This window comes from Lissotriton vulgaris, chromosome 4_1 (assembly GCF_964263255.1).
Source record: "Lissotriton vulgaris chromosome 4_1, aLisVul1.2, whole genome shotgun sequence".
In the NCBI taxonomy this organism is placed as follows: Eukaryota; Metazoa; Chordata; class Amphibia; order Caudata; family Salamandridae; genus Lissotriton; species Lissotriton vulgaris.
This window is the reverse complement of record NC_141691.1, coordinates 1,738,038,979-1,738,063,874: the sequence shown is the minus strand read 5'-3', so window position 1 is coordinate 1,738,063,874 and position 24,896 is coordinate 1,738,038,979. Positions and strand designations below refer to the sequence as shown.

At 47.4% G+C, this 24,896-nt stretch overlaps 1 protein-coding gene across 1 annotated transcript in view; it reads left to right on the top strand.

The window, feature by feature from the left end:
* Positions 1-13,330: 13,330 nt before the first annotated feature.
* CPQ (carboxypeptidase Q) overlaps positions 13,331-24,896 on the top strand; it is a 2,019,872-nt gene continuing 2,008,306 nt past the window's right edge. Inside the window, exon 1 of the mRNA XM_086966033.1 lies at positions 13,331-13,527. The gene's annotated coding sequence lies outside the window, so the exon portion shown is untranslated. The remainder of the gene's footprint in view (positions 13,528-24,896) is intronic.

Below are 24,896 nucleotides of genomic sequence, written 5' to 3'. Positions count from 1 at the left end.
AAAATGACGGGACACGTGTCTGTCTTCATTGTTAATAGTTCTTCTTTCCAAGGCTATCTTCAGTATGTTATCCAATGTTTTAACAAATTCTTTTGTAGGGTTTTCTGTCATTATGTAAGTTGAGATATCCATAATACGATTCCTTGTGCTCTCCTTATAGAATTGTTTATTCATGATAACCAAGGCTCCTCCCTTGTTTGCCATGCAGAATTCTGTAGATTCATGCTTGCCCATTTGTTAGATACTTCCCAATTCCTTATTTGTTCAATTTGAATATATCCTTTTCTTACTTGAGAGTATTTTCTTAATCTCAGTTTTCAACAATGCTTCAAATGTGTCTATGATCTTATGCCTCATGGGAGCCTGAAATGTACTTTTGGTTTGCAAATCTTTTAACATGCCTTTATCCGTCTTAGTTTTATGTTCACCTATGATGTTATCAAAGAACTGAAAGAATCTTAGTGTTCCATAAATTTGTAAAATAAATTTCAATCTCAAATTTGATGGAGTGATATGTAGGTACAAACGAGGTCCTTTTTTTGGAGAATTTTACGTTTGGAATTAAGTTAATGGTTTGTTCAAAATGTTTATCACTAGGTCATCATTAGTTAACTTTTGGACTGACTACTGGTTATTTTGCTTGTTTCTTTTGCAATTAAAAAAAGCTGTTTTAAAAGGATGTACTCTCTGCGGACCTGGATGCCATTTGTGAAGTGTTGTTAGTAATGTTGGATGTTTAAGCTTGATCCCGATTTAAGGAGGGTCCCATTCTGTCAACCTCTTCATCACTAGTGGATGCATTGGTCTCCATGGTTTTAGACACTGGTTTTACATGTCTTCTTCTTGCATATTTTTCAGCCCAATTATAAACATCTCCAAGCCTGTGATTGATGGTATCTCATTTAAATTTTTTGATTTTCCTATTATTGATCTCTGATATATAATGTTCTATTTGGATATTGATGACATTTAGGATTTTATCCAAATTTTCTAATTCTGTTTGTTTCCAAATTTTCATTTTTAGTTGTGTAATCTCAATAGAAATGTCTTCCATTATTTTTGATAGTACTTCAATGATAAGTAAAATTAAATCCAACAAACATTTATTTAAAATCGCATATCATCTCCCTATGAATCTTTGGTTATTTTTACATAATGTAGGTCTGAGTGCAATTCTTAATCCCCTTGGTATATTTTGTACCTTATAATATTGAATTAAAGTTGTGACATGTAATTGCTGGTTAATTTCTTTTTTAGACATGTATAAAGGTTGTTGCACATTACTTTCTATTGTTTCTCAACCTTTTGTGGTGATTTCTAAACCACTCATCAAAAATAAATGTGTTGCGCTTCGTGGTTTGAATATCCTAAAGTTTGAGCTTTCATTTCTGATAAATTTGATATATCTTCAAATTATGTTTTTCCTCTGGTGCTACCGAATAGTGACCAGACTCTGGAAAAACTTATGACGTTAATGTTTTCAGTGCACTCCCCCAATTATTTCAGTTTAACAAACTGTCAATGTCCTTAGGGTGCAAATTGCTTATTTAAACAAGTTTTATTCAGAGAAGCAGTGACTTTGGAGACCAATTTCTCTCCAGAGGGCATCCCTGAAGATTGATTCCAAGATCTATTAAAAGGGTGGGGTACCGCCCACGAGAGCCACTTTTGACCCCTAAAGTAAGAGATGATACAGGAAAGATGGTCTGTGTCACCATAGTTTCACCCGTCTCCAATCAAATAAAGAAAGCTATTTTACGTCCCTGGCATATTCTAAATGCAGGAGAGTTATCCATAGAACGCCTCATCTTTTCATTTTGCAAAAATAAGAACATAAAAGACCACTTAGTGAGAGCATGCCACCATTCTCTAGAGAGACCCGGACTTTGCATGATTTTTAGTGTCAGACCCCCTTGGTGCGCCATTGAAAATGTGGGAATTGCAGAGTGTGTGAATATGCGATTGAGACACAAGAATTTGTACACAAAAATGTAAAAACTGCATTTCCACATTTTTGTAAATGCAGCACTGCAAATTTATTTTATCTGATTTTCTGCCCTTGTGATCTGGTTTATGTGGGGCAGACTATACAAAAAATGAGGATTAGAATATGTCAAAACAGAAGCCAATTGAGATTCAAAATGGCAAATGCACCTCTGGTGGAACATTTCGAAATACTGGGCCATAGTGAAAATGACTTGCGATGGCAAGTAATTGATATTGTAAAAGTACCAGAACTTGGAGGTGACTTCACAGCAATTCTCAATAAAGAAGAACTCAAATGGATCGTAAGAACGTACAGCTTCTGTATCGGACTTAACAGAATAGATGAATGTACGACTAGCATTTTGCTTTTGCAATTCGGTATTAGGAAGGGGCACGTTTAGGGTGTCCCTGTTTTATTCATTTATCACAATATGTAAATATTATCTTAACTATTTTAAATAGTTAAATAAATTAGCTTCAAGTACAGCAACACTTGAAAGTCTGAGGTTCTACAATAGAAGTTTAAATCTTAATATATTATTTGCCTTATACATGTATACCCTTTCTATGTAGTTATGGATCTATATATGTATTACTGTACTCCTACTGTAGAAGAAAAAGAAAACATTCAAACATGTATACCCTTTGTATGTAGTTATGTATCTATATATTTATTAATTTACTCCTACTGTAGAAGAAAAGAACAAAAAAACACTTTTGAATCTCTCCAATGTACTGCTCTGTCTCACCCTATTCCTCTCTCAATATATTATTATTATAATAATAATAACAATAATAATAATAATAATAATAATAGAGAGTTTGTAGAGCGCCTGGTTACACGGACTAGTGTGTCCCCGCGCTGCGGTCAGAAAGAGCACAGAGAGAAGTCAAAGCATGGGACAGTACAGCGAACGGGAAAACAATGTTTTAATCCTGGAGAAGCCAAGTTTTTTGTTTTTTTCTAAATATGTTCTCTGACTGTTCCGTACGGAGGTCTAGAGGAAGAGCGTTCCATTGCTTTGCAGCCAGGTAGCAAAAAGAGCGGCCTCCCATTCTCGTTTTTTTTATAACTGGGACTTTCACCAGTCCTGCGCCTTGGGAACGCAGGGCTCTAGTTGGCGTGTAAGGGGCCAGTAGATTGTGCAGGTACTCTGAGCCTTTCCTCAACATAATTCGTTGACTAATACACATAGTTTTGAATATGATTCTTTCCCTTATAGGTAGCCAGTGGAGAGTAGTTCGCACCTTTTTTGATGAGGCTCTCCTGGGAAGCATCAGGACCAGGCGAGCGGCGGCGTTTTGAAAGTACTTTAGTCTTTGCACGCTCTTTTTAAAAAAAATTAAATTTATACTTTATTGCACCTTCGATTTAAGCACACAGCACTCATCGCCTACAACCCGGAGGCCGGCGGCAACAATAGATAGCACCTAGGACAATGGGCAGTAGTCGCATACACAGCCGTAGTGCCAGCATCCCGGAGGCCTGGCGGCGTACACATAGGAAAGAAAAACCGTTCTGCGGAAATAGCTTTTGACAGATATCAAGAATAAAATAGTTAATGCTGGTACCGACACCCATGACGGTAGATTGGTGTGCAAAAAATAATGCAGTTAGCTCGATTGTGCTAAACAAAGTCTCGGAATCATGGAAACAAAATACCCTGAAAGAGGGAGGAAAAAAGTGCAATAAACCCACAACTGAACAAACCCCCACCCCTCAAACAAGCCAGCCTACCCGTACCTGTGTCCACCCACCCACCTGCTATAACTACTGATTCTACAGATGAACATTGCACCTATGGCTAAGGACCCGGGGGCCCAATGGTGTGATGCGGATTTCAAAAGGGACCACTAAGACCACCCTCCCTGCACAACCATCCCAGGGGGCTCACGCACCTAACCTCTCAACTAGCAGCAGCAAGGAACCAGACAACCACCTCCAGGAAGAGGACAGTCAACCATGTAACATGTCAACCTCGGCCGCCTCCACCCCACCCTCCTGCAGCTCATCCAACTCCCCCCCTTCAGGGTCCGACTCATCGCCCCCCTTGGCGCACTGATATTCCCTATATAACCCCCAGAAATTCTTAGGGCGACTCTTTGGGGGAAGCAGTTTATTATACACCTCAGACTGTGTACAGCAATACAGCAAATCCGTCTCCCAGCGCCTTTTAGTGGGAACCGGCCCCCTCATCCAGCACAACGCAACCAGGCGCTTGGCCGTCAGCAAAGCAATATCAGCCAAGCGCCGTACCGCCACTGGCAACGGTTTGGAAAAACCCAGCAGCGCCAGAGCCGGGCACGGCAGAACCTCCGTTCCCAACACCGTACTAACTTCCGAGAATACCTCCCGCCAAAACGTATGAATACTAGGGCAAGTCCAGGACATGTGCAAAAAATCAGCTGAGGGAAAATGGCACCGCTCACACTCCGCCGACTCCCGCAATCCGTACCTGTGCAATCTTTCCGGTGTGTAGTAGACCCGCTGTAAATACTTAAAATGTATCAAACGATGTCTACTATTAAGTGAGATCTTTCTAGTGTTCGTACAGCAGTATTGCCACATCACATCCGAGATCGTCAACTGGAGATCACACTGCCAGGCCAATCTGGCCTTGGAGAGCGGGTACTGCCGGTGCCGGTCCCCCAGTTTCTTAAGGTTTGTTACCAACTTCCTGGACGATGGGTTCTTAATAACATATGTGAGCTCCAGCACTTCCTGCGGCTCTGCCATTTCCGGGCCCAGCAACACCTGCAACGCCCTACGGACCCGATGATATTGGAAGCTGTGTAACAGCGTCGTCCCAGAGTGGGATTGGAGGACCTGTTGCGATGTCTTCACCGTGCCGTTCAAAAAGAAATCCCCCATCATTTCTATGCCCAAGTCCCGTAACGCCTTCAGGACTCCCTTCTCTGTCAGCGGGGCCAACCACACCGCCCATTCCACTCGCAGAAGGGGAGAGTACAACAGCTCGCTATCTCGGGAGCGGACTAGCTCATGCCAAGCGTGGTTTGTGGCTGCGATAGAGTCCAAATTACCAACCCTGCGATCAACAGGACAGCATATTGTGGCCGGGAGTGGGGTGGGGTCCGCGAAAAGGCGCTCCAGCTTCACGTGCGGGATGCCAGGGCCCCCATGGATCCAAGTGTGGAGATGAGCCCCTTGTGCTATCCTGTAATACCGTTCTAGATCAGGAGCCCCCAGGCCCCCTCGTTCATAGGGGAGCATTAAAGTTTGCCATCGAACCCTCGGTTGTTTGCCCCCCACGCAAGCCTGATAAGCGTCTGCGTAAGCTGATGGAAAAAGGCCTTTGAGAGCACGACAGGTATATTAGCAAAGAGGAACCTGGGAAGAACCACCATCTTCATAATTGCTATCCTGCCCATCAGAGACAGTGGGAGCCTGCACCACACCTCCACATCATCCACTAGTTTAGAGTACGCAACACCATAGTTCTCGCGTACCAGAACCTCAGGATCGGTGTGAATACGGATCCCTAAATAATGAATAGAGTCCGTGGTCCATTGCAACGGGTATTCCGAGTCAAACGGGAGGGTCACCGGGGTCAGAGGGAGCGCCACAGACTTGTTCCAATTGACCCGAAGGCCCGAAAGGGCTCCGAACCTCACTACTTCCCGCAAGACAGACGACAGATTCACCTCCGGCTCTCGGACATATAACAGAGTGTCGTCGGCGTACGTTGATATGGCAATCTGATAGGTAGGGAAGTTGATCCCTTCGAACCCATGGTATTCCCTAATGGCGCAAGCTAGAGGTTCCGCCACTAAAGCATACAGAAGCGGGGAGAGGGGGCAGCCCTGCCGAGTGCCCCTGCTGATCTCAATTGGGGCAGTGACTGAGTTCCCTATCTTTAACCGCGCAGTCGGCTTATAGTACAGGGCCCCTAGCATCTGAAGGAAAGGTTCGCCGAGCCCATACTTACGCAGAACCCTGAGCATAAACGGCCACTCCACTGAATCAAAGGCCTTTTCCATGTCCAGGAAAATAGCCACAGCCTTGTTCTCCTGCCGGACATGTTGAATGGTGCCTAGCACCGTACGAATATTGTAAGTCAAGTTCCGAGCGGGGACAAACCCTGCCTGTTCCGGGGCAACCAAGTCTGGAACAAGTAGAGCCAACTGTGCTGCCAGAACTTGCATATAATTTGGCGTCTACGTTAATCAGTGAGAGCGGCCTATACGAGCCACACTCGTTGGGGGGTTTTCCCGGCTTCAGGATGGTGATGAGAAGCGCCTCCCTCATAGATTTCGACATACTACCCTGTTGACAAATGTCGTCAAAGAGGAACATCAAGTAGGGTACCAATTTGTCTTGAAAAGCCTTATAGAAGGCCACCGTAAGGCCATCCGACCCCGGAGCGCTGCCTGACCTCATCCCCTCCAGCGCCTCCGTAATCTCCTCTTTCTGGAATGGCGCCATCAGAAATTCTCGTTGCCAATCGGCTAAAAAGGGCATCTGGATGTAACTCAGATAGTCATCTATTTCCTCCTCTAGGTGGCCTGATCTCGATGTATACAGTGCGGTATAATAAGCATGGAATTCCGCCAGTATATCCTGTTCCCCGGTCACCACCTCACCACTAGCTGTTAATAACTCCTCAACCACCAGGGGCGGTCTGCTATTTCGCATCAGTTTAGCCAGCAGGGAGCCAGGGCGGTCCCGTTCCCCATACGTGCGTGCCGTGGCGTACTTTCCCATATGCTGTATCTCCCTATCCGCCTCATCATGGAATTCCGCTAGCAGGGGCTTAAGCCTCTCAGTTATGTTCGTATCTCCCGCACCCCCCGCTTGACGTTCCAGATCAGACAGTTGAGTTTCCAGGTATTTCAATCGCTGCCTGATAGCTTTAAGCACCCCTGAGTGTTTGGCCATCGTCATCCCACGTATGTACACCTTGAATGCATCCCAGAGCACCTGGACACTATCCACAGACCCCACATTAGTCGAGAAGTAAGTGTCTATATCCTCAGCCAATTCCCCTCTGAAGGCCTCATCTAGAAGTGAATACGGGGGGAACCTCCAGGTGAACGGGGGTATCCTTCTAGCCGGGGCCTCTAATAGCAAAAGCAGCGGCGAGTGGTCAGACAACGTGCGGGGCAATACTGCACACCCCCTCACGGAATTAAGGAGGGAGTGGGAGACAAACCAATAATCAATCCTCGTGTGTATATTATGATAGGCTGAGTAATGAGTGAATCCACCCTTCCCCGGGTGCCTATGACGCCACACATCCAGCAGATCAAGTTTCACCAGCTCCGCTTGCATAAGTAATGCCGAGGCCGCTGGGGTCTTGGAAGCACCAGCCGACCTATCCAGCTCCGGGTTCAACACGAAATTGAAGTCTCCCCCCCACAGCAACCTGGAACCCTCCTACTGCCTAAAGAGGTCCGCCAGTGAGGTGTAAAAAGCGGGTGTGTCATAATTGGGGCCATACACATTCACGACCAACAAGTCGTGGCCTTTCCCCACACAGCGGGTAACCGCATACCGACCCTCCGGGTCCACAACAACCTTCTGTAGTGTCAACTGAGATTTGGGATTAGCCCACGTTAGCACACCCCTCGCATGTGTAGTGAACCCTGCAGCAACACAAGCACTCCCAAGACCCCTGGTCAGCAACATAGGACTAGTCAGAGGCAGGTGGTTTCTTGGAGCAGGGCGAGATCAACCCGGTGCCGCTGCAAATAAGCTAGTACCTTCCTGAGTTTACGGAAATCATTCAGCCCCCTCACATTCCAAGATAGCAGTCTGAGAGAGTTGGGGCCACTCTCCGGCCCTAGAATCTCAACATCCACATTGCAGGACAGGGAACAAATCAGCGTCGCACAGGTGGCACAGTAGACACAATCCAGTAGTAGGCCGCACTAAACCCTCCCCCCAACAGACCCCAAAAGACATACGTAGCATGGTCAACAAAAGAAGAATAGAGCAACCACCCACCCACCCACAGCCGACCAACCCCAACCCGGTCAGACAGGTGAGGTCCCACCACCACCCACCATCCCCCTACCCCCCAAAAAAACCACTACAGACCCAAGGGGCCCTCAGGAGAGCCAAAAGCCGAAAGCGCAGGGGCAGAGGTTCCCAGCTAGACAACAGTACAATTGGGTCAAGGACCTCAAACCTCGGTGACTCCACCACCCCGCCCCCAGTACCATTCAGCACCCTCACTAGCTCAAAAACACACCATCAAAGAACTAGTCTCCCGCGCGCGGGAGAGCCTTCCCCGAAGCTACCAGCAAACAGGAAAACGTGCTGCCGCTATACCCCTAGTGCAGCCCACCAGTAGCAAGATCACACCCCACAATATTGATTAAGTAGGCTCACAGCACCTGCAGCAGAGTCAAACACACGGAAGGGCCCAGTCGACCCAGAGAAGAGTCCAAATATTCGATCACCCCTGGCCGTCCATGGTAGCAGCCTCATCCGTGTCCTCACGTTGGCTCCTCGGACTGTTGCGTTGTTCCTTGGCCCACTCCTTCAGAGATTTTTTCAAGTCTGCAGGGTCAGTGAAAAAGTGCGAGTGTCCCTGCTTATTGATGCGGAGTCTCGCAGGATACAACATGGCGTAGTCCAGCCCCAGGTCTCTCATCTGTTTCTTATACGGGGCGAAGCGCTTCCTCTCCTCCTGCACTCTAGTCCGTGAAGTCCGGATAGAGGGAGATGTTCATGCCCTCGTATTGCAAATTTCCTTTCTCCCTCGCCAGCCGGAGCGCCAGATCTCTGTCCCTATAGTTCAAAAACTTTGCAATAATCGGCCGCGGTGGGAGTCCTGGTTGCGGTTTCGGCCCCAGAGTGCGATGAGCCCTCTCGACAATGAACATAGGGGAGAAGACCTCCTCCCCCAACAGTGCCTGGAGCAGCTTCTCCACAAACAACTCCATTTTGCCAGTGTTGGTAGATTCCGCCACCCCAGTAATGCGAACGTTGGAGCGCCGTGAGCGTGCCTCCAAGTCCTCCGTCTTGTCTTGAATGACTTGGAGTAGGCGTCCGAACTGCTTGCGGTCTTTATCCCATTCCGTTTGGGCTTCCTCCGCTTCCGTTAGCCGCCGTTCTGCCATATCCAGCCGTTCAGCATGCTTATCCACCCTCTCAGACATGCGGTCCATTCTGAATGACAGTGCGTCGATTTTAGTGCCAATCGCCGCCATGCTGTCCTGTAAGCCCTTTTCCATGGCGCCCAGCATTTCACGAATGTCTGCACACAATGAGCTGTCGGATGCCGTAGGCCGCGGCGAGGCATCCGGGGCCGGCCCCTCTGCACCTTTCGCTTTCCGCTGATCAAACGACAGTTTGGGTTGGTCTTGTCGCCTTTCCCCATAGCATTCCTGGTTGTCATTCAGCAAGGCGCTCAACCGCCAGCAATATATCGCCAGCGAGTGTTAGGGGGGTAGAGAGGAGACACTGGGGGAGCGAGCTCCGAAGGACGAGATGTTGCGCAGCAAGAAATGCGTCCAAGATGGCGGCTAATCGCCCTGCAGTACGAGTAGGCCTAGGAGCCAGAGAGGCACACCACCAAGCACTCCTTCAGAACCGGGCCACACCTATGTCGAGCAGTCGGGCCACCACACTCCAGAACACTTCAAATCCGCTGCTCCACAGCGGTCCTTGAGACGCGGAAGGTTCAAGCAACGACCGATGGAACCCTCCCCAAGGAGATGGCGGCCCGCCAGTGGCTCCCTTCAGCGTCCAATAGCACCTCAAAGCACCAGCACTTCTGCTCCCATCGAATGCACAAACGAGGGCCAGTCCACCACAGTCGCTCTCGGGAACAAGGCCTGATATCGCGCAGCAGGACCAGCTGTGTAGTCGCAGGAGAGGCAGACCGGCACCACTCTAGTACTGCAGGCCGCACGTAGCGTGACGCAGCTCGGGCGGCTTCTCAGGATAGACCGTGGACTACGGCCTGGTCCGCCACTGCGCCCTCCTCCAAACAGCAAAGCGACACCACACCGGATTTCGACCGGGGAAAAGCCCCCCACCAGGCCGGGGCGTAGGTAGAGAGTCCACCACAGCTTTCAGAGCTAGCTAGGCGCCGAAAGGATAGTTTTGTCAAATTTTAAAGGGGCTCAGGCGAGGAGCTCAGCGCTCACACGTCTTTCATGGACGCCGGCAAGCTCCGACCCCCCTTTGCACGCTCTTTTTATTGGCCCCTATATAGAGTGCATTCCCGTAGTCCAAGCGAGAGGTGACAAATGTGTGGACTAGAGTTTTCCTGGCCGCTACTAAGGGCCTTCATTATGCCAAGCACTTTCCTGCCACCGTCCTGGTGTGGTGATCATAGGGGAGGGTGGGGTCTAGCCATATCCCCAGGTTTTTGACCTCCTCCTTGGGGACGGGGGTGGCGCCCAGAGTCCGCGGCCACCAACTCTGCAACCATATCGCGGGGACGTTTTCCACAATGAGGACCTCAGTCTTCCCGCCATTCAGCTTTAGACAGATGTTAGCCATCCAGACTGAGAGCTCTTGGTGGCAGGCCGAGAAGTTAGTGGCAGCTTCTTCCTGAGATTGGGACAAGGATACGAAGAGCTGCGTGTCATCCGCATATGACACGATGCTAATGCCATATTTATCAATGATTTTTGACAGAGGGGCAATGTACAGATTAGCGTAGGGGTCAGTATTGATCCCTGGGGTACCCCCTGACCTAGTCTAATATTCTTTGAGTAATACTGCCTTTGGGATACTTGAAAACTCGTGTCCTGTAGGAAGGAGCTTAGCCACTTCAGAGCCAGGTTGGTTATTCCGCTCTCCTTAAGGCGCTGAATCAGTATGGGATGAGCCACGGTGTCAAAGGCAGCGCTAAGGTCCAACAGAATCAGTGCCACTGTCTGTCCAGCATCGACCAGCCGACAGATGGTTTCAGTGAACAGAAGCAGCGCCAACTCTGTGGAATAAGAGGCTCGGAAGCCCGATTGCGTGGGGTGGAGTAGGCTGGCTTGATTCATGTGATCCGTTATCTGAGAATTAACCACCTTCTCCGTGATCTTGGCGAAGAAAGGTAGGAGAGATAAAGGTCGAAGATTCTCCAGTTGGCTGGCACTAATCCCTGGTTTCTTTCTAATAGGGACAACCACTGCCTCCTTCCATCTTTGGGGGACTACTCCTCCCTCAAAGGAGATTTTGATAAGGTGTCTAATGTACAGCACTAGAATATCCATACTCTCCCTCATATTTCCTGGTTTAATGGGGTCTTTCGGGGAGCCTGATTTGATGTTCAGAGCTATAGATTTTAAGTCATCTAGGGAGGGGAGGCTGAAACTGGAGAGGCAGGAGGCTTCTTCCTGATTGCATACTCCTTTGCAGTCAACTTTCCTACTACGGGCCTCCTCCGGGAAAGTGGAGTCGATTTTCTCCACTTTATTCGAGAAGTAGTCTGCAATCAGATTGTCTACCTTCAGTGTCTGACTCATCCCAAACCTAATTTTACTACTATGATCTCCCAAGTAACGCTTTTTAAATTCTTCTCTAAATATTCCTCCTTTAACTTATGCCAAACCTCATGTTACTACTATGGTTTCCCTAATTCTTTTCTAGAGACTCTTCCCTCCTCCATCTCTCCTTTTACTTTTCCCAAGACTTACTACTATGATATCCCAAATAGCTCTTTCTAGACATGTCCCTCTTCGAACCCCTCATTACCATCAGGGGCATAGCTTGGTCCATAAGATGGGGGGGGGGGGTGCATGAGCTTCAGATTTCCCGACTATTATGCTGGCATATAATGTTAAAATACATTACAGGACAAGCAGGGCACACAAGAGGGGCTTAAGAGGCAGTGGAAAGAGAGAGGAATGCGGATTGGTATGAGTACTAAGTGAGAGAAACACAATATTTTGTTAAATATTCAACATTTTTTGGGGCTTTTAAAACAGAAATGAGAAAGAGTGTGTGAGTTTTTGTCAGTGTGTGCATGCAAAAATCCCAGGTGAAATCCGACAGACACCTCACCATATCTGACTGAAGGTACCTGTACCCAACTATTCCTCAGAAAATACATTTATCAGGTGGGAGTAACACCCCAAATACCCTCCCCTTCCTGAAGCTACGCCCCTGATTATCCTATTCAATCCAACTAACAGACTTGCATGTCCACCGGTCACATTAACACATATTTCCCTACACTAATCCACCTCTAATCCTTTTTGGGTTCCAGAGTAGCGTGCTACTTCCTGAAAAGCACCTCAACGCCTCGGCTGGGGTAGTAAGCACTATATAAATACAATTACAATACTGACAACAAGTAACAACCATTTTAGCATTTTGTCTTTCGCATTCCGAAAGTCTACACAAGTTGAGGATTCATCTTGCTCCTTTTGTGAAAAAATAAGCACAAATTAGAGTTTGGAATCCTTAGAAATAATGACTCTAGTAACAGCGCATAAGTCAAAGTCTAATCTGTGGTCTCTGGCATTATCCCAATATACTTATCTGTAGTCAGTAAGTCTTTGATTACTCCAGATAGCACAATGAGTTCCAGTCTCCTGGCAACAAGGGACCTGCTGCAAAACCTTAGTTCCTTGATTGCCTGGATAGGAACACTCTGAAACACAAGATGGTGCCACCATTGCAAGGCTTGTGAGAGTCCCATGGCACTCTGAGACATGTAGCCTGTTTTCAGCAGTCACAGGAAATAGCTCAAGAGGCCAACCTCCTTCCTCTTTGATGATTGAATTTGGATTATTTTCTCTCTTTTGGACACAACACAGCACCACACAACCTCAAAATAAAACAAAACTGCAAAAAAGAAATAGATTCACCACATGATCTAGGCTAAAAGCCCAATTGAGTACATTTAGTAGCTTGTAAGACAGCTCAGAGGGTTGAGCATCGCAACAGAGATATTTGTACACTTGGCACTCAGTTGGTAAAGACCTAATAGGCTCACATTTGCCTTGAATACAAGTTTGTTGAAATGAAGGTAATATTTATTGCACCTGATAAATAACGATACCGTGGGTTTTTATACGCATCGGATGAGATAAATGGCACTTATCACAAGCTTTTGGGAAAATTTTTACACATCCGGTAGTCACTAGATACAGTAGATACCACCCAACTCAGCATTTTACCCAGAGATTTCCCAGGATGCTCACTGCACCATTCGCGTGTCAGCCATGGTCCTCTAGAAGTCCTAAAAACTATCACCAGCAATAAGCTTTCATCAACTGTCTACTTGTCGTGGTGGTTGCTTCACGAAGTCCTGTTTTGAAGATGTCAGTTCTGTGTGCACAGGAGGCTCGTTGAGTCAACGTGACGTGGCACCGCCGCAGGCTCCCTGCACATGTGAGCAGCGGTGAAGGGGCGGGACCCACAGTTACCATTTTAACGAAAACGACCCAAACGACTCACTGCACTGCAGGCGCTCACTCAGCTTCCGGTGCACTTTAACTAACTGGTTGCATGTGTCCAGAAGAAGTTTGTCCTTCCCGCTGTGCCGTACTTGAAGTCCAAGTTCATTGGCGGTGCTTTCGGGCGTGAAGAGCGTGCGTGCAGCTGCAGCAGCTCACAGGAAGGTCAGTTTGCAGCTAAGCCGCTACGTCCCGAGCTGTCATATTCTTGTTTGCAGAATGCAGACGTTCGTGTGTTACCTACGGTGTGTTTTTCATGTAGGGTCTACAGGAATAAAGACCGGTGCTGTGTAAGATTCAGTTAACCATACAAGCATTAGAAGCTGGCAAGTGCGGCTTTTCATAGAGGAGACTCGAATAATTTAATAAAAGGTGGTGTCCTGGTGGCTGTGCAGACAAGACGCTTATCTGCCCAGTGCGCATGCGCACTCTCTGCCTCGAAGCGCTCTGACTTCTGCTTCAGAGTAAAGCGAAGGGCCGCTACTGCTGACACAGAGTGAGTGAGGCAGGCGCAATAACATGGTGCCTGCAACTTTGTCCGTTGTTCCTGCTCAGGCGGTGTTCATCATTTTCCTGTGTGACCAGGCTGTTGGTTGTGCAGAACGCTTCTGCAACAAGAAACACAACCTCCAAGTTTACTAGGCCCTTGCATGACTAGTTGGGTCAGTCCCGTTTTTTGTTATTAGAATTCTGAGATTTGTAGCCCTGGTTTCATTGGGGCCTTAAAGCTTCAGAATTCTAAGAAAAAACAAGAATTTACAATGCAACGGTCTCGCCTTTGCAAAAGTTAGAGCTATTGGCATTGTAAATGACAACATTTTTATTTATGTGTTTGTTTTGAAAACAGGTAAATAAATGGCATCGTCATTTACAATGCCAATAGCTTAATCTCTTGCAAATGCGAGACCTATTGCATTTGAACACACACACACACACACACACACACGCACACACACACACACACACACACACACACACACACACACATACACAGAGACACACACACACACACACACACACATACACAGAGCCACACACATCCACACACACAGAGCCAGACATACACACACACACACACACAGCCACACATACACACATAGACACACACACACACAGAGCCACACAGCCACACACAAACACACAGCCACACACAAACACACACACACACAGAGCCACACACACACACAAACACAGAGCCACACACACATACACAGAGTCCCAGAGCATAATTCCAATAGTCAATGTAGTTTAAAAGTTACTTGTGAAGAAGCATCCGGGGCACCGTGGAGGCACTGACAGCTTATTGCTACAGTGCACCCGGGAGTCCATCACTGGGTGCTGAGGTAAACACCCTGCGTCACAAGGCCGCCAGAGACCTAAAAAAAGCCCCACTACTCCCAGGCCTGCCCGTCTTGTCACACACTGAAAACATTTTAAAGCATTTTAGCAGATGCCACAAAGAGGTGTGCGGGGGAGAGGACACTTTTTTGAGTAAATGAGTGCTCGGCTTAAAAGAGAATGAAGAAACTTTGACCATAGATTGGTCATGACCTATATCGGTAAATCTATGAAGCCGATAGACGTGGCTTGTAGGTAAATCCATGTCACTGAAATACATGATGTTTAATGAACGGAGTGCATTCTGGGAGCGGTAGTCTTCATTGGGCTGTATAATGAGCCCTGGCACCAGTGTGCCTCCTGAGCCCCTCTCTTTGACTTTGAATTAATTGACGAAATCAATGGTGCAGCTGCCCGCGCTGGTGCGGCGCAGCTATGCCTCTATAATGGGCCCTGGCACTACTGTGCCTGCTGGGGCCTCACTGGGGCTCTAAGCAAAGGTATGCCCAACGTTGCAGCTGCGGGGCAGCTGTAAAGACTTGTTTGGGTATCCACGGAGCTTGGGGGAGCCCCCCTTAGGGACTCCCACTGAAGAAATGCCCCCACGTTGCAGCGGCTTACCACTGCGGCGCCGCTGGGAAGTCTCAGGGAGAATGGGCACCACCGTGCCTGTGAGCCCCACTCGAGGGACCCTTAAAAACAACTGCCCCACACGAGAACAGAACCGCCCCCACAGGACTGTGGAGCACTCCAGGAACTGCCCAACAACGGCAGAGCGGCCCGCTGCCAGACGGGGCCGCTCTGACTCCTCCTTTCCAACACGGACTATGTTGAGCCCCACTCAACGGCGGGGGTTCCATCGCTGTCTGGGCATCTGCACGCGGGGCTGACATGCGGTGGGGGCAGGCACCAACAATGTGCCTCGTGCCCCAGCTGCGTTAACTCTCCACCGGCTGCCGCACTTACGGGGCTCTCCCTACTCAGGGGAGCCCCGCCTCGCCAGGGCCCCGTTTCACCCGGCCCCCCATCTTGGGACCGGGACTTAGTGTGGAGCCAGTGAGGCTCCCAGCTGCCGACTCCTGCACTTACGAATGGATTTCAGGCCCTGCCCACGTCACGGGCAGGAGGTGCCTGACGTCCGGTTTGGACACACAGGCCGCGGCGGTGAGTCTCGAGGGAAACAAGGGGTAGGCTCTCTCTAATTCAAAATATAAAGCGGGGTGGGCACCCGTAATTAAAATAACAAAAATAGGCGGCTATAACGTAGGGTGGGCACCCGCTAGGAATTAAAAATATAAATGCGGGCAAAGTCGCGGGGTGGGCACCCGCACCATAAAAAACAATTAAACAGAGCGGGTTTTACAGCAATGTAGCAGGCACAGAAGAGACAGGCGGTGTCACATACATTCGGGGCTTTGGAGTTATGCGGTAGGGGGCAGGGCAAAGAAGTTTCTCTTTAAGCCCCATCCCTTTCAGACTAGGCGCCCGACTTCCTGCTGGGGTAAAAGGTTCCTTATCTTCTTTATGGGGCCGTCTGGACCCATAAAGAAGATAAGAAACTTTTTACTTCAGCAGTAAGTCAAGGAACCCAATCTGAAAAGGACGGGGCTTAAAGAGAAAGAAGAACATCACTAGGACCTCTTCTCCAATGGCTGGCCACCGTTTAGGAGGCCAGTCAATGGGCAAAGAGGGGTGGGGCTTAACCCTCGCTAGTGAAGTTCTCCTAAAAACATAAAATCTCGCGATCTCGACTGCGCATGTGCGCAGTACGCAACGCGAGACCTAAAAATCTGCACTGGTATAACCAGTCACGTACGGACCAAAGAAACTTGACAGCAATGAGATGATGCATATTGCCCAACAAAATACATACTCTACCACACCACATTTACCATCCGATTCGTTAGGGAATGTACTTTTCATGCACATGCCTCGCTCGTTTGGTATTAGCCACGTGCTTTGTATCACAGTGTATCTCAAAGCCAATTTGTGTTGTTCTTTTGACTTCAATTGACTTTCAATAGGTGATCCTTGAACTTTAACAACCTTTATTTTTGAAACTCGAACTTTCACTGTTGCTTACTTTTGAACAGTGAACTCTCTGTCCTTCACGGGGTCTTGTGACATAAGAAAAACGAATTTTCCAAACTTAGAAAGTTCAGAGAGGGTACTTCGGGGCAGTTAAGGGGCATCTTTGATCTGCACTTTGGAAATGGGATGAATAGCATGGCTTTTTAATGCAACCCAGACAAATACTGAGAAACATAAAATAGCATTTCTGTTCTTAGTTTACCGCGCAAACCTGCCACTTCTTGGAAGAAACATTTCTTATATTTACACAGATCATGCTCATTTTGAGTACTGCCCTTCGTGAATATTTCAGTATACCAATTAGATATGCCTTCTTGTGTAGTTTTTGTAATATAGGGGTTTTAGACTTCTAGTGCTGGCGAAAAAAACAAGGTTATTTCTACCTGCATTACATACCGATTGAAACCAATAAACTTCTTATGAAGTCAGTACTCCGTTGAAAAATCCAATTGGAATTGAGTAGAATGTTCATTAGATTTCTTATTAATTCATGTGCCAACATCTACATCAATTAGGCCCCAACACAGTAAGATTGATCAGCAATCCCAATGCAAAGAAATATAATGACACATGATGGACTAGAATCTACATCTGAACTGGCCCACACCTAGATCCGAGGGCACTGGCAGCTCAATCTCTTTCAAGAATGACATAAAACTGGCCCCCTTCAAGAAGCCTTTCCCTGACACATCTTGGCCTCACGAGACCATCATGTAGACCATGCTCCTAAGACATGCCTGTCACGCCTGTCAGCTTGTAACCCTGGTACTCTTGGTATGGTACCAGTTTCATTGATGAGCAAGGCACCTTGAACTTTGACTAAGGACATCAAAGGGCCTGCAAGGTGACATGTTGCCACCTGTAGCAGGTGGTTGATGCTCTTCTGAGACCTACAGATAGGCAGGAGCTCCTTGGGCGGTATCTTCTCTGGGGCTGATAGGCCCAGATTGGACTAAACCAATCTGGGCCTAGTGGAGGCTGGGTGATAAATGGAAGTGCCTTAAGGAATGTTTTGGGAATTCAGATTCACACCCTGTGGTGTACTGATATTCCTTAGTCGGCTTAGTCACAGGATGCTACAGTTGGCTAGAACTCTTTGCAGGAGAGAGCACAGCACCTAACTCAGCACAGAACCATAAACAATTCTGCAGAGAATGGCAGCTTCTACAAATCACAATCCTCTCAGTGAAATATAAATAACCGAGAGGTAAAAACTGATTTTTAACAGAACACATAAACATATTGCTAAGCCAGTAGAGAGCAAGAACAGCTTTCCTAAATTCTCAGCCACTGTAAATAATCCCAAAGTCCAGCCACAGAGGGCACTTTGAATCATATAAAATAGAATGAAGACCTTTGGAGTGCTTAGTATTTGTGGAGCACCCATAAGCTGTTGCTGAGCTGAAGATAGGGGCAATAAACATGTTGAACTGTGGGGAAAATAAGACAAGGCGAGGGCTTACTTGCGGCAGGCTTTAGCACTGGTGATGCCTAGTGAGAAAATCTTTTTGGCACTCCCACACCCCATGACTGTCTCTTGGGTTCTCTCCCTAGCACCAAACAAAAAGTGGAGCTAATTTTACCAATCATAAGTTATTGCTAAACACAGCCCCTCCACCCCTCTCCAAAGGTCAGCACCCTTCCACAGGTCAGCGGCCAGTTTTGCCACAACAGTCGCACTGCCCTAAAGCCGGCCTTGTGCTCACTGCACCATGCTTGGCATGTTCACCCGAATGTGTTCACTGCACCATGCGTTGGGTGTTCACCAGAATATATTCACTGGAATGTGTTAACTGCACCATGCATGGAGTGTCACTGGAATGTGTTCACTGTGCCTTGCATGGAGTGTTCACTGGAATGTTTTTACTGCACCATGCATGGCGTGTTTATTGGAATGTGTTTGCTGCACCAGGCCTAGTGAATTTGCCAGAATGTGTTCACTGGAATGTTTTCACTGCACAATGTGTGGTGTTTTCGCTGGAATGTATTCACTGCAACATGTATCGCATGTTCTCCGGAATGTGTTCACTGCACCATGTGTGACGTGTTCACCAGAATGTGTTCACTGCTCCATGCATGGAGGGTTAACTGGAATGTGTTCAATGCACCATGCATAGGTGTTCACCGAACTGTGTTGAGTGTACCATGGTGTTGCGTTTTCACCTGAATGTGTTCACTGCACCATGCCTGGCGTGTTTATTGGAATGTGCGCACTGCATCATGCCTGGTGAATTAGCTGGAATGTGTTCACTGGAATGTGTTAACTGCACCATGGAGTGGCATGTTCACTTGAATGTTTTCACTGCACCATGGAGTGGCATGTTAACTGGAATGTGTTCACTGCACCGTGGAGTGGCTTGCTCACTGGAATGTGTTCACTGCACCATGGAGTTGCGTGTTCACCGGAATGTGTTGACTGCACCATGGATGGCGTGTTCACAGGAATGTGTTCACTCCAACATGCGTGGCGTGTTTATTGGAATGTGTGCACTGCATCTTGCCGAGTGAATTCGCCGGAATGTGTTCACTGGAATGTTTTCACTGTAGCATGGAGTGGTGTGTTCACTGGAATGTTTTCACTGCACCATGGAGTGGTGTGTTCACTGGAATGTTTTCACTGCACCATGGAGTGGTGTGTTCACTGGAATGTGTTCACTGCACCTTGCAGTGGCGTATTCACCAGAAAGTGTTCACTACACCATGCATGGCGTGTTTATTGGAATGTGCGCACTGCATCATGACTGGTGAATTTGCCGGAATGTGTTCACTGAAATGTTTTCACTGTACCATGGGGTGGCGTGTTCACTGAAATGTTTTCACTGCACCATGGAGTGGCGTGTTAACTGCAATGTGTTCACTGCACCATGGAGTGGCTTGTTTTCCGGAATGTGTTCACTGCACCATGGAGTGGTGTGTTCACTGGAATGTGTTCACTGGACCATGCGTGGCGGGTTTATTAGAATATGTTGACTTCACCATGCATAGGTGTTCACCGGAATGTGTTGACTGCACCATGGATGGTGTGTTTACTGGAATGTGTTCACTGCAACATGCGTTGCATGTTTATTGGAATGTGCGCACTGCATCATGCCTAGTGAATTCACCGGAATGTGTTCACTGGAAAGTTTTTACTGCACCATGGAGTGGTGTGTTCACCGGAATTTGTTCTCTGCGCCATGCGTGGCGGGTTTATTGGTATGTACGCACTACATCATGCATGGTGTATTCGCTAGAATGTGTTCACTGGAATGTGTTCACTGCACCATGGAGCGGCGTGTTCACTGAAATGTTTTCACTGCACCATGGAGTGGTGTGTTCACCGGAATGTGTTCACTGCACCATGCGTGGTGTGTTTATTGGACTGTGTTGACTGCACCATGCATAGATGTTCACTGGAATGTGTTCACTGCTCCTTGGAGTGGCGTGTTCACCGGAATGTGTTCACTGCACCATGCGTGGCGTGTTTATTGGAATGTGCACACTGCATCATGCCTTGTGAATTCGCCGGAATGTGTTCACTGAATGTTTCACTGCACCATGGAGTGGCGTGTTCACTGGAATGTGTTCACTGCACCACGGAGTGGTGTGTTCACTGGAATGTGTTCACTGCACTATGGAATGGCATGTTCACTGGAATGTTTTCACTGCACCACGTAGTGGCGTTTTCACCTGAATGTGTTCACTGCACCATGCGTGGCGTATTTATTGGAATGTGCGCACTGCATCATGCCTGGTGAATTTGCCGGAATGTGTTCACTGCACCATGGAGTGGCGTGTGCACTGGAACAGTTTCACTGCACCATGGAGTGGCGTGTTCACTGGAACAGTTTCACTGCACCATGGAGTGGCGTGTTAACTTGAATGTCTTCACTACACCATGGAGTGGTGTGTTCACTGGAATGTTTTCACTGCACCATGGAGTGGTATGTTCACTAGAATGTGTTCACTTTACCTTGAAGTAGCGTGTTCACTGGAATGTGTTCACTGCACCATTGAGTGGCGTGTTCACTGGAATGTATTCACTGCACCATGGTGTGTTCACTGGAATGTGTTCACTGCACGATGGAGTGGCGTGTTCACTGGAATGTGTTCACTGCATCATGGAGTGGCGTGTTCACTGGAATCTGTTCACTGCACCATGGAGTGGTGTGTTCACTGGAATGTGTTCACTGCTCCTTGAAGCGGGATGGTTCTGGCTTTAAGTGCACACCAGAGGTGACGTCTCTGCTCTGAATTAGGCCTGCAGTGGCAGAGGAACAGTTTGAGCGATCGGAGGGGCTGGTGCAGATTTAGGGATGGGACTGCAAGCGACAGCAGTTTACTATTGTTTATGGTTCGAATGTTTGGTTTAAATAATTCCATAAACATAAGCCCCTGCTCCACAGCAATTACTGAGAACCGTTACTGTTTACTTCAAAATCAAATTTTTATTTTACAGTTTAACTGATATAAAAGCGAATAATCCCAGAGAAGGGTGGGTATCCTCTTCCAAAATAGGCCGTAGGCCAAAGCCCTTTTTTGCGGAATACGAGACACATGAGTAGATAAGAATACCTAAATAAATACGTAGTTAAGTAAATCGATTGCATACTTCATATTTGTTGTTATCCTGTCCTACGGTGTTCTTCCCCTCTAAGTTGGCAATGATGGTGTTACAATAACTGCAATTTAAACAAATGGTCGTGTGTGGAATGGCGTCTATACACCTCCAAGCACATATCAGAGCACCCAACAAAAAGAAGCACACATTATAACTGTGAGGCGCTGATGGAATGTAACATAATCATTGTTTATATTCAGCACGGCACTCTCTTCTTTGTCAATAGTTGCCTAGGTTGTCGCTACAAAAACGCTTGTCCCGCGCAGTATTGTATATTTGGAATCCACCACACCAGGTTAGGGCCCTAATGGCATCGTGTTTTTAAGTCTCGTCTACGCAGCCCGCATGTGCTGCATAGGAGGAGACCTCTAGCCATCGGTCCCCTTTTTAAGCCACGACAGTGCATGCTTTCCTTTGCCTTCAATGGCAACGTATGCACGTGTGGCTATTCCCTTGCGGGCTTGAGCGCTGACACCATATGTGTGTAATTAAGTTTCAAGGGTAAGGGAAGCAGGCGCATGCCCCTTCCTCTCTCCCTCTCCCCTGCTGCCAGCGTGAGGCGCAGCGCATGTTATTTTATGTCGGTCCCCCAGGGCACAAGCAGGCATCCACTTCTGTCTTTTTGCTGCAATCAGCCCTAATGACAGAAGTGGATGCCTGCTTCTGCCCCGGGGCAACTGCAGGACTTCAGACACAGCTGCACAGCTCCTTTTCGTTTGATTTTTGCTCTAATCCCTCTTGTTTTTTGTTCGCAACCGTAAACCGGATTGCTACCCCTTCAGCGCAGAGGACTACATTTGAGGAGAATCAATGGAAGCGGCGTGCTTCGTGCCAGGGCGTGATGGAATCATTGCCGCGCCAACCCACGGGGGAGCAGAGCCGGGGTTATTGTTCAGTTATATTGCCTTCTCCAAGGATTCCTTCCACCTGAGATTGGAACCGTTAAAAAGAAAAGTCTCTGACCTTCGACGTCATCTCCGTTTGCGCAATAAAAGCATCTTCCAGAGCAGATGTGTCTGCAATGAAGATTGTGGCCGCAGAATGTGTGCAGCCCACACTCGCTAGCACCTCTGCTGCGAAAACCGTGCTTGCAGGAGCCTGTTGTGTGAACATCGCACCAGCAGCATCTCTGGTGCGACAGGTGTTGTTCCCCTAAATGCTGATGTGAAACTCATGCTTGCAGACATCCGTCGAAAATCATGTCTACCCCTCTTGTAGCGTAAAGATAGTGCCTTCCAAGCTTCTGGCATAATGATAGCATCCGCGGCCAACTCTACGAAGATCCTGCCCGCAGCCCCCTCGCGATGTGAAGATCTTGCGCCAAGCCAAGTACTAGTGAGCTGCGGCTGAGCTGGGAGAAGCGGTGATGGACATAGACATGAGTGTTAAAGCTCCAGCTGGAGAGTTACTAGTCTAGTAGCAGTTTTGAATCTCCATAAACTAGCTCATAGGGTTTATATGCATGCTGCAAACATCAGTTGTTTTGCACCTGTTTCAAGTTCTTCTTAACTTTTCCCCTCAACCATATGGGTGTAATTTCTTGTATTTATTTGTTTCCTTCATATTTATTGCGTGATTTTACTTGCGAGAAAGTGTCACTCCTAGACGATGATATGTCACTCATAATTACACTGAAATTATAAAAGAGTCACGCATAGCAATCTGGAACCTTGGCAGCTATGCCTACGAGTTCAGAGATGCAGAAGTCGAGCTGCCAGCAGGTTGAGTTCAGTGATGCAGAAGTCGAGCTGCCAGCAGGTAACATGCTCGTGTTTCTCCACCATAAATTGTGTAGAAAAACACAAACCATGAACTCAGCAAAGATACGAGTGTAGCATTCTGGTGGCACATAAGTTCCCCTTTACGAATTTTAAAGTGTTCATTTGCGTTTCAAGCGGTGCAACCCGTGTAGTTATTCAAAAGTGAAACGCACATTAAGCGTTACCCTATTCTATAGTGTTTTCTGCTCAAGCTGATTTTGATAGTATCACTAATGCCACTTTCATTCTTGCCTAGACCCCAAATGATAAAGCTGCAAATATTAGTTGTAAAAGTAATCCCTGATCCTTCTCCCCCAGTGGTGCAAGTGATATAGGTACGTATAGGGCTTGTGTGTTTATTTTTTTAAAGGCGCTTACTTGAGTTGATGCCAGATCCCTTGGCGTGTAGGGGCTAAGCTTCCCTTATGTATATTGCGTTATATTGAAAACTGTTTCTAGCCCGTTCATAAATTATCACTATTTAGGGATTGTACAAACAAGGTATTTGAAAAATTATACTGTATTTATTTAATTCCCAGGTCAGAAGGCATCAGCCCTCCTACCCGTTTTTGACCTGGTGTTGGAATAAAATACTACATCTGTGAGTAGATCAGTTATGTGCCTAGTAAGGAAAAGGAGGGTCAAAACAATAAACAATAGATCTCCCACACTTGGCGACCATTGCACTCAAGCTAACGAGCTAAAACATCTAAGTTGTTTATTTCCAACATTGAATTGTAAAGCTTCTGCAGACACTGTAAAATAACCCAATTCCGTTAATTCCGTTCATAAACAAATTATCAATTAATTAATCAGGGAATTTTAAGCACATACTCACCTGTGAATGTCTCAAGGCGCTGGGGGAGGGAGCAGCTCAGATCACTTGAAGAGCTATGAAGAACGGTTTTTACCCACTTACTGGGTCTCGGCGGCGGGGGAACCGCCCAGGTCTTCCATACCCTCCTTATATAGAAAAAAGAGACACAGGAGCCTTCGTCTGAAGGTGGAACCAAGTTTTATTCAAATAGTCCCAAGCTCGTCGGAGACAAGAAAGAGGAGGCTGCTGCTTCACTCCGCAGCTTACAGGCCTTATATACACATTTCCCACCTTAAGAAACCAGTTTGGGTGGGGGCCTGGCGCCTCCGAGTCAGAATGCAGATACACTATTCTTTGTTCAGGCAGGACGGTGCTGCAACAGATGGTACAAAATATTACGGACAGGTCTTGCAAAACAGGATATGTACGTGAGAGAACGGACAGGTCTTGAACAACAGGATATGTGAAAGAAACAAGTTCTGGGACGGTGGCGTGACTAAGTCTTGCGAAACAGGGTGGATGTGAGCAGGAGTTCAATCCGAGGGTGGTGAGGCCAATTCTTTGTTCCCTTTTTCAAAATTGGCTCAACCACAAGGAGCAGGAAGGGCAGGGTGGTCGTGACAGTTTAGAGTTTCATCAGACATTAGCAGAAACGACCAGGAGGGTCGTGCAGGGGTGTTTGACACGAAATGGCAATTCAAAAATAATGGAGTCCTGACACAAAATAAAGGCCGACAAGAAGGACGCTTTTCCTCAGCTAGGTCTTGAGGGTCTTCCTGAAGATGTGCAGGGTGGGGGCGAATCTGATGTTGATTGGCAGCTCGTTCCAGGTCTTGGCCACGATATAGGAGAAGGCTCTTCCACCTGTTCTTGCCTTGCGGATGCGTGGGGGTTCGGCAAGGGCAAGGTCGGCAGATCGGTGGTTCCT